The sequence below is a fragment of the Mandrillus leucophaeus genome, unplaced genomic scaffold (assembly GCF_000951045.1).
Source record: "Mandrillus leucophaeus isolate KB7577 unplaced genomic scaffold, Mleu.le_1.0 Scaffold5, whole genome shotgun sequence".
Lineage (NCBI taxonomy): Eukaryota > Metazoa > Chordata > Mammalia > Primates > Cercopithecidae > Mandrillus > Mandrillus leucophaeus.
The window spans coordinates 13,160,334-13,166,419 of NW_012105364.1; the positions used below are offsets into that span (position 1 = coordinate 13,160,334).

The window sequence follows — 6,086 nt, forward strand, 5'->3', positions numbered from 1 at the left end:
TGGCCGCGTTCGTGACGTCAGCCGGCCGGCCCCTCGGGTCACCGTGGCCGCGGGACGCTGTTTGCGAGTTGCCAGCGTCAACACTCGCGCGGGGCGCTTAACGCTTCGCGTTGTTTCCAGGAGACTTTTCCTCTGTGTGGGACTGCTGAGAAAGTATGAGGGCAGGCCCACTGTCAGTGAATTCAAAGAATTAACTGAACTTGAATTAAGAGGAGACAGTGGAGGGGAAAAAAAAAAAAAACCTTCCAAATTAATTTAAAGTGAGAAGGCAATCACATTTTAAAAGGTAGTAAGATTTCTTAATGATGGATCAAGGCTCTTCTTGGGATTTTCTCAGCGTGGATCTTAGAGCCCAACTCTTGAAACATGCACAAGGCGTGCGTGCAGAATCTGGTCTGGGAGAGGCCTAAGGGCGGGAAGGGAGGAAACAGAACAGCATCCACTTCCATCAAGAAACGGGGGCCGGCCAGTGGCTGAGTGCTTCCTCTTTTACAGTGGCTGTGAAGGCCGGCGGGACGTGGCCACGGGGTATCGCCCTCTTCGGACAGCCATGAAGTCTTCTCTTTTAGAGGAGATGCAGGGTTTGACTGGGAGAACTCGGAAATGAAAGGACAAATTGGAGAGTAAAGCCAAAGAAGGGAAGGTAGAAAGGCCTTTCTGTTAAGGTCTGAAACAGGAGAATCTAGTAAGAAAAGTATCTTTGGGACCATCAGGTGATCCCAACTACTCTTAAGCACAGGGCAAAGGGCTTCAAAGGGAGGATTCTCGGAGGAAAGAGGTCGGCTAAAAAATTCACGAAAGGTTTTTGGAAGAGATACTCAGAGATACTCTTCAGACATTCTTAAAATTTGACTTGAGAATGTATTTTCCAGGAAAGTCAAAATGACAGGCAAACCTAGTGAAAAGATGCTCTAGTTCCTCCTTAGGTATGCCACACCCCCAGGCCTGTTTTCTTTCACCTTGCATCTAGATTAAATGACCCTTCAATTACACCCTGAGTCGTCAAAGCAAGTCTATTAGCGAGTGCCTGTTCAAAAACTTTCATCTAGGAGCTCTCCACCATCTGTTACGCGGTCTCTTAAACCGAATCCGGCGCCCCCTCCCGAAACTCTCTGGAGCCTCCCTTGCCATCTCCCCGCCTTGGGGGGGATGGAGCCGCCTCAGGACCTGCGGGAATGCAGAGGAGAAGGGGAGGAGCGCGATCTCGCCCGGGGTGGGTTGCCGGGCCGGCCGGAGCGGTGGTGGTCCAGAGGCCGGAGGTCGACGGGACCTGATCGAAGGCAGCGCCGCGTCGACCGACCCCGGGAGCCAGACGCTTGGGAGCCCCAGCACGGCCGCGGCGCCCAGTCACTGAAGTTGCGCCCCAACTCCCAGCCGCCGCCTCCAAGCTTCTCGAGCTACCGTTCCTGGCCCCTCCAAGGGAGTCTCACAGAGCTCGGTGGCCCTCGGCCTTGCCAACGTCGTTATAACTGTTTGGAACTCGTGAGCGAGAATCGAGAAGTGGAGAGCCCGGACGGGGAGTTTTCAGCTTTTCTGTTTCACTTCGGGCTGCTTCTTTTCAAATGGTTCTGCGCTGGCCACCGAATCCAGAATGAGGCGGTGCTCCTCTGCCCCTACGCCAGCAGCGGGAATTTGGTTCCCCTGGGCAGCCGGGGACAGGGGGCGCAGAGGCCGCGGCGATAATGAAGGCTGAGACGGCCAAGGCCAGCGGGTCCGCGCGGGGCGCTCCCGGGCCGGAGTGGCCATCGGTCGGAGTTCAGGAGGTAACTGAATTTATAAGCGGTTCTTACAGATTTCTGGCTCAAGGATTTGTATTTACCTCTACTGCTTCTCCATTTCTCTAAGCTCTGTGGTCTCTAAGTTCTTTGTTCTGTGTTATTTGAACTTCTATTATCGACTTTTATTTCATGGGATCACTTAAGGAAGTTTGAAAATAACATGCAAAAATGCTTCAAACCTCGTGGGTAGTGTCAAGGAAAGAGTCGAACTGTGTCTTGAATATGGTTTGTGTGTGTGTGTGTGTGTGTGTGTGTGTGTGTGTTTAATTTTGACTACAAACAAAATGTCTTTAAAATTGTCTAGGGACTGCTACAAAACGCTAATCAACTAATTGCACGAAAACTTTTTTCTATCATTGGAGGCGAATATTTCAGTGTAGAGCAATAGAGCATGTTTGGGCTATCTTCTCATTGTTCACCTTCCAGATTTCAGTAACACCCTTGTAAGTGACAAGCAAAACTTTGCTGGGTTTTGTTGCTTGACGCTGTTGCTCCACAGTAAAGGTTGGATAAACTGGGTTACTTGTTTTATAAACTTCTTTTTTCCACAAAGTCCAGCCCTGAGTCGTAGCCTCTCAGTCTGGAGGGACACACCTCACAGGCCTGTGGGAATGGGTGAGAAAAATCTCAGCATTAGTGGAGGGTCAAAAACAAACTGAGTCCAAGTGATGGCTGTCTGCATTGCCTGCTGCCTCATTAACAGCTCTCACATTTGGGCTCTTCATTTTCTTTTACAAACTGATTTGCTAGGTAAATGCTGTTTTGAGAGAAATAATTTCACTGAGTTTAAATGAAATCCTAATATAAAAGACATAGTAACAACAAAGGTCAATAGACAAACAACCCACCCTCACACTTCTTCCCCCAAAGAGAGGAGGGCTCTGTGAGTTAACCAACCCTTCCCACACTTACAACCTGTGATATTGTCCTTCACAGGCTTTAGGAAATTAGCAAGAATTCTTTATTTGCTACCAAACTAACTAAAAGCACACTGGTAGCCTTAAATTTGAACTTGCCAAAATGTTTGCTAATGTGCTGGAAAGTTAGTTCCTGTTGTGTATTAAGTAATCTGAGGTACTCAAAAACTCTTTCCTTGAACCTTATAGACCTTTGCTATTTGTGTCCCATCCCATCACCCTCCCTCCATCACACATCAGAAGAAATAACCAAAGACCAACCAGAGATAAAGACTATGAGCAGAAAATGTACCGGAATTTTAAAATGTGTTTTTCCTTCTAGAAATACAGTATGTTGCATTTGGTGCTATGTATTAAACAGGAAAAAGTGTAGATGTGCTTGAGTGTCAGGGCTGAGGTGGGGGGTGATGTCAGAATAATAATAATGCCTTCGTCTCCCCTCCCTTAGCTCACAAGCTAAAGCAAAGAGAAAGCAGACTGTTGTTCTGCTAGGGGTCAGAGATGTTGAACAGGCCAGAAAACTCTAAAAACATGACCAGGGACAAGTCAATGAACTAGGCAGAAAGTGGAATTAGTTATCATATTTTCCAATCCATTTTTAATTAAAAAAATCAATAGCATTTTGTGACATATCAAAGAACAAGAGATTAGAGATTATGGCTTATTTGGTAATGTATGGCTCTGTTATCTTATTACCTTTAATTTCGAATTACAGTCACCATAGGCAGAAACTGCATTTGCTTGTGATAGGGACTTCAACAAAAAGCCTTTGAAAATTATGCACGTTTTTTAATAATAGCAAGAACACAGCTTAGAAAGTATTGAAGTCAAAATTAGATTCCTTAGAAAGAGAATTTTAAATTGCTTTAGAAGAACAGGACTTTTTCTTATTTCTAAAATAGATCTTAACACAGAGTTTGTTATCTGGCCTCTTTATATTATGAACTGCTGTGGTTTCCTCAGGATATTTCATAAAGGACGAACTATACACTTAAACTCGCCTTCTATCAGGATTTGAGGTTATAAATACTGCCTTTCCATGGATGGAAAGGGGAGGCGCACTTAATCATCAGTTCTCAGAAGAAAAAAAAAAAAGAGGGATTATAGGATTCTCAAAGAAAATTGAAAGAAACTGTAAGAGTTTCTATTTTGTCATTAAGAAAACAAACAAGGCTCCCTTGCACTTGTTTTAGTAAATTAAAAAATACTTCTGTTGAAACATTTTGAAAGCTTCTGAATTTGCTGAATATACTCTGTTCTTATTGCTTTTTTTTTGTCATTTTCAAATATATTTGTAAATAAAGCACTGGACAGATTGGACAGTAAGACAGAAGCCCTTTCTAAATACATTTTGTGTTTTATGACAATTCTTATTTAATAGAGATAGTATTGCTAATTAACACGTGTTTTTGGTTAGGTTTTGAAAAAATTAACAAATGTTGGATATCAAGGCCTAGAGTTGTAAAGCATCTTTTCAGTCTTTAGTAAACTCAAGGCCATCTTAAAGGAAGAGTATAATTGATGCTTTGCCATATTTGTGTTAACTCAAATGACATTTTCAAACACTTGCCAAAAGGGCAAATCCTGAAAAGACCAGTGAAAAGCAAATTGTTGGAATATAAACTATACAAAGCATGCATACCTCTTAGCCAATATTTTTTCCTTTTTAGTTTTGTATACACCAAAGGAGAAATTTACAGAGGTCAAATAAAGGCTCTTTTGCAGTTAAGGAGAGGGGAGGGGCAGGAGAAGGGGAGAGGGAGGGACACACCACAAGCGTAAAACAAACTGGTGGCATTCAGTCAAGAAGGCAGGTAAGGCTCCAGAGGCCGGCGAATTGTGCACAAGTCAGCTGGACTCTCTAAAGTCTTCCAGAGCTGGGCTGTTTTCGCGCTTCTTGGCTTTTTCCTTTCATCCTAGCCCTGTGGCGGAGGAGTGCAGCAGGAGGGGGATTTTTTCGCTGTTGGGAAGTGGCAGGTAGGAAAAGGAATCTGATCCGGCCCAAAAGTCAGCAATTAAAGTCTTAACCGCGACCCATCTGTCGTGGGACAGAGAACCTCCCCACCCCCCTTTGCCCCAGCAAAGCCCTTCCCGTGCCCTTTGTCTGAGCAGGGGAAAGGAGGAGACTAGTTCTGCGGCCCCAAGAGCAAAAGGCAAGAAAATTTCCAGCGCCGACCAATACTGAGTGTCTGCGCCCGGTCCAAGTACAACTCCGAAGCGCCTCTCGGGGGTGTGGTGCCTCTTCGATTGCTCTGCCCAGGTGCTCTGCCCAGGTGCTATGCCCCGTGGCCCCAGCAAAAGGAAAGAACATCTGCAGCCTGGGCGAATCCAGAGTAGGTGCACCCAGGCCAAGGACGGTTCCAAAGCGCCGCCCTGGAGTGTAGTGCCTCTTTGCCCGCTCCCCCCGGGCGCTCTGCGCTTCTCTGCTGCATCAGTTGCCCCAGTCTGAAGCCACCTCGCGACCTGAAACGAGGCATTCAAAGGCCTAGCTGCTGAAGCTGGTCGTATTCAGCCAGACCTCTCCCCCATCTTGCCCCTTGGCTGTCCTCAACTTCCAGTAGGACTCACTCCCCCTCCCCCATTTCTTCAGCCTCTGAGTTTTCCCACCACCCACCCAGCGCCGCTGCCTTTCTGTTAGACATCAGGCGCGTTCCCAGCCCAAGCTCTCTTCCTTTCCACTCCTCTTGGCTCTTGGGGCAAAGGCGGAACTGATTTTCGCGGAAAGCTAGAGAGGGGCGGAGGGGACCGGGTGGCTTGCCTGGCATGTGTTGAGAATGGGGTAGAGAGGAGGGAATACTTTGAGGTCAGTTTCCTTCGTTTAAGGTCCAGTTTCTTTTCTTTGAGTGAAATTGGACAGGGACTTAATAATCCCAGGGTTTCTAGTCCGCCGTTATTCAGCCTTCCGGGGCCAACCCTTTTCAGAGCTCTAGCAGAAGGACGCCCCCACTACACTTGGCCCAATACCTGACACCCGCCACCACCTGTTTCACAGCCACGTGGGGTTAACTCACCAGGCAGATGGCACCTTGAGCTGCTGCGGTCGGCCACTCACTTCAGGGTCCAGGCCCCACCGCCCTTTGCTTGCAGTTCTGTGCGCTCCCTTGGCCTCCTCACGCCAGGTCACAGCTGCCGCGTCTTCCAGCTCTGTGCAGCCCTCCGTGAGCGCCTAGCTCCGGGGTTCAGCTCTGCGTGATCGCCGGCTGACAAGGGACTGCGCCGGGGAAGGTGCGCGCCGCAGCTTCCAGCGCGCTCCTGGACTCTCTTGCCTGAGCGGCGGGAACCCGCACAGTCTGAGCCGCAGCCTTAGGCGTCTTTCCGGAAACTTCCACACACTCCACCGCGCCGCCCCAAGAGTTTGGGCCAAGGCGCCACAGCCGGCGAGTTGCACGGG

General features: G+C 47.9%; 1 protein-coding gene across 1 annotated transcript in view; it reads left to right on the forward strand.

Annotated features, from left to right (window-relative positions):
• The first annotated feature begins 1,252 nt into the window (after positions 1-1,252).
• The window catches only part of FEZF1 (FEZ family zinc finger 1), an 11,119-nt gene continuing 6,285 nt past the window's right edge, over positions 1,253-6,086 (forward strand). The window contains exon 1 of the mRNA XM_011995968.1: positions 1,253-1,763. The gene's annotated coding sequence lies outside the window, so the exon portion shown is untranslated. The remainder of the gene's footprint in view (positions 1,764-6,086) is intronic.